Genomic DNA, 7,993 nt, shown 5'->3' with positions numbered 1-7,993 from the left:
TGTACCGGTACCCCCTGTATATAGTCTAGCTATTGTTATTTAACTTCTGCTCTTTAATTACTTGTTCCTTTTATTTCTTATTCTTATTTGTACTTTTTAAAACTGTATTGTTGTTTAGGGGCTTGTAAGTAAGCATTTCACTGTAAGGTCTACACCTGTTGTATTCGGTGCATGTGACTAATAACATTTTATTTGATAGACTCATAGTACAGAATGATTGATTGACTGCCCAGTTCAACATCAGTTCACCGTCTCACCTCATACTGTATTGGAGCAGCAGTAGCTGACTTGATCGTAATCAGCATGTTTGAATCTGAGAGTAAATAGAGCCGACTACACTCTAAAAATGAAGGGTTCAACTGGAGTTGTTCTCAGATCCCCTAAGAACCGTAGGGTTCTTGGTCAATGAAAAACATCCCCAAAAGGTTCTTCTTCAAAGAACTTGTTAGAAGGTGGGTTTCACTCTAACTTTATGGAAAAAGGTTTATTCAATAAATTTAGCAACTCCTCTCATATTGGGAAGAACCCCCCCCCCCCCCGAATTTTCAGGACAGGGCAGTTTTTTTCCCAAATGTGGTGGTTAATTTCTTTAATATCAATTGAGGAGACAAACTTATCACACAAGTCAGAGTTATTCTTAAACTAAATCTTTATTCACTTATAAGGGAGCAGGTCAATACAACGTACACATATAAAGTTAATCAATTAACCCTGATATTCTAAAAGCAGGGCAACAATGTCAATATAATTGTACCCACAAATTGTCAGTTGGCTGCATACATCACAATAAATCACTGATATATCAATTAGTGGGGAAATCAGGCTATGTGCAGTTGAAAATAACACAACTTTTTAAAAAATCATGGAAATGGGAGATATAATTTAACTCACTGATTAGAAGACAACCTGCAGAAGACAGTCAGTTAAATTTTAGAGATGCATTTAAATTGACATTCTACATTGTGATATTAATTCATTGATATCATGAAACAACTCCATGTATTTTCTGATGTTTAATCAGAGATCTTTTATCAGAGTATCTCTTGTCACATTGATCACAACTATGACGTTTCTCTCCTGTGTGTACTCGCAGGTGAACTATCAGGCCATTTGGCTGAGAAAAACTCTTTCCACATTGATTACAGCTATAAGGTTTCTCTCCTGTGTGTGTTCTCTGGTGTGTAGTCAGAGTGCTAGATGAAACAAAACTCTTCCCACATTGATCACAGCTATGAGGTTTCTCTCCTGTGTGTGTTCTCTGGTGTACTATCAAGCTGCTTGACTGAGTAAAACTCCTCCCACATTCAGCACATCTATAAGGATTCTCTCCCGTGTGTGTTCTCTGGTGCGATTTTAACTGTCCTGAAAAAACAAAACTCTTTCCACAGTCAGAGCAGCTATAAGGTTTCTCCCCTGTATGTATTCTCTCATGTTTTTTAAGGTCTGTTGACTGAGTGCATCTCTTCCCACATTGAGCACAGCTATAAGGTTTCTCTCCCGTGTGTGTTCTCTGGTGTGATTTTAAATGTCCTGAAGAAACAAAACTCTTCCCACAGTCAGAGCAGCGGTGAGTTTTCTTCCTTGTGGGTCTCTGCTGGTGTTTCTTGAGGTGTTTTGATCTGGAGAGACTTTTCTTTGCCACATCAGCATCATGAGCTTGTTGAAGCTCCCCAGAGGATCCTCGATAGTCACTTCTCTCTCCTGTGTGAACAAAAAAGACAGACAGATGGTTAAAGGCCCACAACAGCAGAAATCCACTATAAAAGGTGATGCCAACAGCATAGCCATGATGTTGTACAACAATTGACATCTGTAATGAATGTTACAATTATATTACGACAGTCAAGTGAGCAACAATATTTTGTCTTGTTTTCACATCATTAGTAACATCGATGATTGTAGGCTAGAAATACGTTTTCACAGTTACTGAACCCCTAAGCAGTGTGCCGGGCAACTTTTGGTCACCAATATAGGCCCCTTCCTGTGTTTGCTAAAATTGCCGCACAAGGGCGATGCACACACAATTTAGTTGCAGAAACTCCTCCATGCTAATGAGAAAATCACTAGTTATGGATGTAGTATACAGTGGCTTGCAAAAGTATTCACCCCCTTGGCATTTTTCCAATTTTGTTGCCTTACAACCTGGAATTAAAATAGATTTTTGGGGGGTTTGTATAATTTGATTTACAGAACATGCCTACCACTTTGAAGATGCAAAATATTTTTTATTGTGAAACAAACAATAAGACAAAAAAAACAGAAAACTTGAGCGTGCATAACTATTCACCCCCCCAAAGTCAATACTTTGTAGAGCCACCTTTTGCAGCAATTACAGCTGCAAGTCTCTTGGGGTATGTCTCTATAAACTTGGCACATCTAGCCACTGGGATTTTTGCCCATTCAAAACTGCTCCAGCTCCTTCAAGTTTGATGGGTTCAGCTGGTGTACATTAATCTTTAAGTCATAACACAGATTCTCAAATAGATTGAGGTCTGGGCTTTGACCAGGCAATTCCAAGACATTTAAATGTTTCCCCTTAAATCGGGTACGTTTTTTATCCGGCCGTGAAAATACTGCCCCCTAGTCATAACAGGTTAAACCACACGAGTGTTGCTTTAGCAGTATGCTTAGGGTCATTGTCCTGCTGGAAGGTGAACCTTCGTCCCAGTCTCAAATCTCTGGAAGACTGAAACAGGTTTCCCTCAAGAATTTCCCTGTATTTAGCGCCACCCATCATACCTTCAATTCTGACCAGTTTCCCAGTCCCTGCAGATGAAAAACATCCCTACAGCATGATGCTGCCACCACCATGCTTCACTGTGGGGATGGTGTTCTCGGGGTGATGAGAGGTGTTGGGTTTGCGCCAGACATAGCATTTTCCTTGATGGACAAAAAGCTACATTTTCATTTCATCTGACCAGAGTACCTTCTTCCATATATTTGGGTAGTCTCCCAAATGCCTTTTGGCAAACACCAAACGTGTTTTTTCTTTAACCTATTTGGGATAGGGGGCAGTATTTTCACAGCAGGATAAAACACGTACCCGATTTAATCTGGTTACTACTCCTGCCCAGAAACTAGAATATGCGTATAATTAGTAGATTTGGATAGAAAACACTCTAAAGTTTCTAAAACTGTTTGAATGGTGTCTGTGAGTATAACAGAACTCATATGGCAGGCCAAAACCTGAGAAGATTCCATACAGGAAGTGCCCTGTCTGACAATTTATTGTCCTTCTGTAGAATCTCTATCGAAAATACAGCATCTGTGCTGTAACGTGACATTTTCTAAGGCTTCCATTGGCTCTCAGAAGGCGCCAGAAAGTGTAATGGGGTGTCTGCAGTCTCTGGGTGAAGAACAGCAGGAGTATTTGTTAGTGGTCAGGCTGGGAACAGTGACACTGGAGATGCGCGGTCACGAGACTACTCCATTTTTTTCTTTCAGCCTTTGAATGAATACAACGTTGCCCGGTTGGAATATTATCTCTATTTTATGAGAAAAATAGCTAAAAATTGATTTTAAACAGCGTTTGACATGCTTCGAAGTACGGTAATGGAATATTTTGACATTTTTTGTCACGAAATGCACTCGCGCGTCACCCTTCGGATAGTGACCTCAACGCACCAACAAAACGAAGCTATTTGAATATAACTATGGATTATTTGGAACCAAAACAACATTTGTTGTTGAAGTAGAAGTCCTGGGAGTGACGAAGAACAGCAAAGGTAATCCAATTTTTCTAATAGTAAATCTGACTTTAGTGAGCACCAAACTTGGTGGGTGTCAAATTAGCTAGCCTGTGATGGCCGAGCTATCTACTCAGAATATTGCAAAATGTGCTTTCGCCGAAAAGTTATTTTAAAATCTGACACCGCGATTGCATAAAGGAGTTCTGTATCTATAATTCTTTAAAAAATGGTTCTGTTTTTTGTGAACGTTTATCATGAGTAATTTAGTAAATTCACTAGAAGTTTACGGTGGGTATGCTCGTTCTGAACATCACATGCTAATGTAAAAAGCTGTTTTTTGATATAAATATGAACTTGATTGAACAAAACATGCATGTATTGTATAACATAATGTCCTAGGAGTGTCATCTGATGAAGATCATCAAAGGTTAGTGCTGTATTTAGCTGTGGTTTTGGTTTTTGTGACATATATGCTTGCTTTGAAAATGGCTGTGTGATTATTTTGGCAGGGTACTCTCCTGACATAATCTAATGTTTTGCTTTCGCTGTAAAGCCTTTTTGAAATCAGACAATGTGGTTAGATTAACGAGAGACTTGTCTTTAAAATGGTGTAAAGTAGTCATATGTTTGAGAAATTGAAGTTATAGCATTTGAGGTATTTGTAATTCGCGCCACGCTCTACCATTGGATATTGGTGAGGCATTCCGCTAGCAGAACGTCTGTCCCTAAAAGTTTTTTTTTGGCCACTCTTCCATAAAGCTAGAGCTCCTTGGTCTTCATAGTGCCGCTTGCTTAGTGGTGTTGCAGACTCTGGGCTCTTTCAGAACAGGTGTATATATACACTGAGATCATGTGACAGATCATGTGACACTTAGATTGCACACAGGTGAACTTTATTTAACTAATTATGTGACTTCTGAAGATAATTGGTTGCACCAGATCTTATTTAAGGGCTTCATAGCAAAGGGGGTGAATACATATGCACGCACCACTTTTAGTTTTTTTATTGTTTTGAATTTTTTTCTTCATTTCACTTCACAAAATTTGGACTATTTTGTGTTTGTCCATTACATGAAATCCAAATAAAAATACATTTAAATTACAGGTTGTAATGCAACAAAATAAAAAAAATGCCAGGGGGGTGAAAACTTTCGCAAGGCACTGTATCTGGTTGTAGAAACTCCTCCAAGCTAATGAGGAAACCGCTAGTTATGGATATAGTATATCTGGTTGCAGGAACACCTCCATGCTAATGAGGAAACCGCTAGTTATGGATGTAGTATATCTGCTAATGAGGAAACCACTAGTTATGGATGTAGTATATCTGGTAATGAGGAAACCGATAGTTATGGATGTAGTAAATCTGGTAATGAGGAAACCACTAGTTATGGATGTAGTATATCTGGTAATGAGGAAACCACTAGTTATGGATGTACTATATCTGGTAATGAGGAAACCACTAGTTATGGATGTAGTATATCTGCTAATGAGGAAACCGATAGTTATGGATGTAGTATATCTGGTAATGAGGAAACCCCTAGTTATGGATGTAGTATATCTGGTAATGAGGAAACCACTAGTTATGGATGTAGTATATCTGGTAATGAGGAAACCCCTAGTTATGGATGTAGTATATCTGGTAATGAGGAAACCACTAGTTATGGATGTAGTATATCTGGTAATGAGGAAACCACTAGTTATGGAGGTAGTATATCTGCCTGGAGCAAAAATGGTGCGAAAAGATTTTGGTTTTTCACAATGTATTCTGAATATTACAGAGAAAGATCAGGAGTGCCACATGTAACAGTATAGCTTCCGTCCGTCTCCTCATCTCGCCCCAACCTGGGCTTGAACCAGGGACCCTCTGCACACATCAACAACTGACACCCACGAAGCATCGTTACCCATCGCGCCACAAAAGCCACCGAACAACTACTTCAGGTCGCAGAGCGAGTGACGTCACCCGATTGAAACGCTATTAGCGCGCACCACCGCTAACTAACTCGCCATTTCACATCGGTTACACTACTCAAGGAAACATGAAGCTCTGTTGTCTATTCACTAATTCCCCACAGTGGGGAAACTTACAGGCTGCCAGCAAAAATAGCCGCCATTTCCAGGTTGCTTATGAGTACATTTCACACTACTTTGGATTATAATTGTTAGGCTCGTTTGAATGTCCTGCTTAATATAATATGTGTTGTCGCAAATCAACTGCTTTATACTTAAAAAAAAAACACTTTAACCAGTAAAATGCTCTTTGGCTAACTTTGCTACCAGTCTGTCAATGAGCGTTTGCAAACTAAGTGTACCCAAATTGGCCCATAGCTTCATCTAACAATAAAGTATACTTACTGTAGGACCCATAACTTCACCTGACAACAACATAGACCTACTGTAGGACCCATAACTTCACCTAACAACAATATAGACCTACTGTAGGACCCATAACTTCACCTAACAACAACATAGACCTAGGACTATAAATTATTTAATGTTTCAGGTGAAACATGGAAACTAAAATGTCTTTGTCATGACATTTCATAACCTGATCACCAGATAATTTTGTGAATAATCCCACTAGGCTACTCTGTAATGTGTTGTCTTTCTAAATGTCCTGAATAAAGGAAAATAGCTCTGTGTGTTGTACAATAGCCTATCCATCAAGGAACAGTTCTCTACACATTATGAGCTAAATATCTCTGTGTCCAAACAGACTAACGAGACCCTACTGTAAATCAACCAGACAATAACACTATGAACATCAATTTGTTAGGGATGTTGGATCCAACGTGGAGCACGGCATAACTGTCTTTACCAGAGTAATGAATGAAGAAGCACTTTGGTTGTTGTTGCATGTCGTGATGTTTGTCATTTGACTGTCATTCAGAAAATGATTTCCTGGATCAGCTGATGATAGTTGAACATGTGACTGTAACTAAACAGCTACAGTATTAAGAATTATGAGTAATTATTGAAGAACCGCGTTAATGACAGTATCCATTTGGGTGTTGTCAATAAAGTTAAGGTGACTCGGTTAGAACCATTGGATTTAGCAAACTCTGAAATGATTTAGGATTTCTGTGCCCATGAAAACTATTTTACCAGCGTAACATAAGGAGACACTAAATGTTACGTAGGTAGAGAGCATTTCAGCGATCTGAATGCAAAAAAAACTGTCCTAACAGGACAATAACCTAAACCACAAGGCCAAATCTACACTGGGGGAGCTTACCAAGATGACATTGAATGTTCCTGAGTGACCTAGTTACAGTTTGGACTTAAATCGTCTTGAAAGTCTATGGCAAGACTTGAAAATGGCTTGTGTCCCTGTTTTATACGATAGTACTCACTGTATTTACTGGTGTTAATCAGTTCTCCAGTCTTCTCTTCTTCCTCTAATGTGACAGTAATCTCCCCCTCTTCATCCTTCATTCCAAAAACGTCTTCATCTTCTTTCACTTCATCCTCCTCTTTCACTCCAAAAACTGCATCTTCCTCCTCTTCTTTCACAGTAACATCCTCCTCCTCTCTGAAGGCGTCTTTCTCCGCAACGTCTTTCTCTTCTTCTTTCACGGTAACAGCCTCACCCTCTACTTGTTTTTGTATTGTAACATCCTCCTCTTCTTCCTCCTCTTTCACCAGAGCTTCTTTCTCCGTCCAGCAGACCTCCTCTTCTTTAACAGGAGGAGAGTAGCTTAGTGAACTCATGGTCGGGGATAATAGCTAGTTAGCATTAGCGACTAGACTAGTGCTAACTTAACCAGCCAGCTAGCTGACTTACAACGTAAATATTACATCAAATGGGGTAGCCAGTTGTTTCCACATAAGTATGTTTAAATCATAGTGGCAATTAAACCACGAAATCGTATAAAGAACTTGAATGGTGCGACTTTGTCGGCTAGCGAGCTACCGAGGTGGCTGCAGTTGTTGAAGAAGCGTTCCGTCCACTAGATTATACGTCACACTAGAAACATCGCCTGAAAGACACATATCGCCATCTGCTGTCTGGAGGGAGGAAACGCAGTTGAGGAGGGAAAACTATTTTTCTTCATTTAATTATAATATTATAAAGCAGTTTAGGGAAACGTTTTTTTCTCTCCATTAAATATGAATAATATATCAACACGTACAAAGAGCAACAAGTGTTGTTTGATTAGTTCCGATTTTTTTATGAGAATTTAAAACAAACTTAACCTCTACTCCACATCTGTATTTCTGACTCAGTCAAATAACTAGATATCAAAATAAGCACCTAGTTATTGATACCCTTGATAAAGATGAGCAAAAATTACTGTATGAAA

General features: G+C 39.1%; 1 long non-coding RNA gene across 1 annotated transcript; it reads right to left on the bottom strand.

Annotated features, from left to right (window-relative positions):
* Positions 1-1,432: 1,432 nt before the first annotated feature.
* On the bottom strand, positions 1,433-7,103 carry LOC115186662 (uncharacterized). Its single transcript, XR_003875828.1, has 2 exons — positions 7,043-7,103; positions 1,433-1,701 (listed from the first exon to the last, which is right to left on the bottom strand). It is a non-coding gene; the product is annotated as an uncharacterized LOC115186662 (long non-coding RNA).
* Between the last annotated feature and the right edge of the window lie 890 nt (positions 7,104-7,993).

The sequence above is a fragment of the Salmo trutta genome, unplaced genomic scaffold (assembly GCF_901001165.1).
Source record: "Salmo trutta unplaced genomic scaffold, fSalTru1.1, whole genome shotgun sequence".
NCBI lineage: Eukaryota > Metazoa > Chordata > Actinopteri > Salmoniformes > Salmonidae > Salmo > Salmo trutta.
This window is presented reverse-complemented; position numbering and strand designations above follow the sequence as displayed.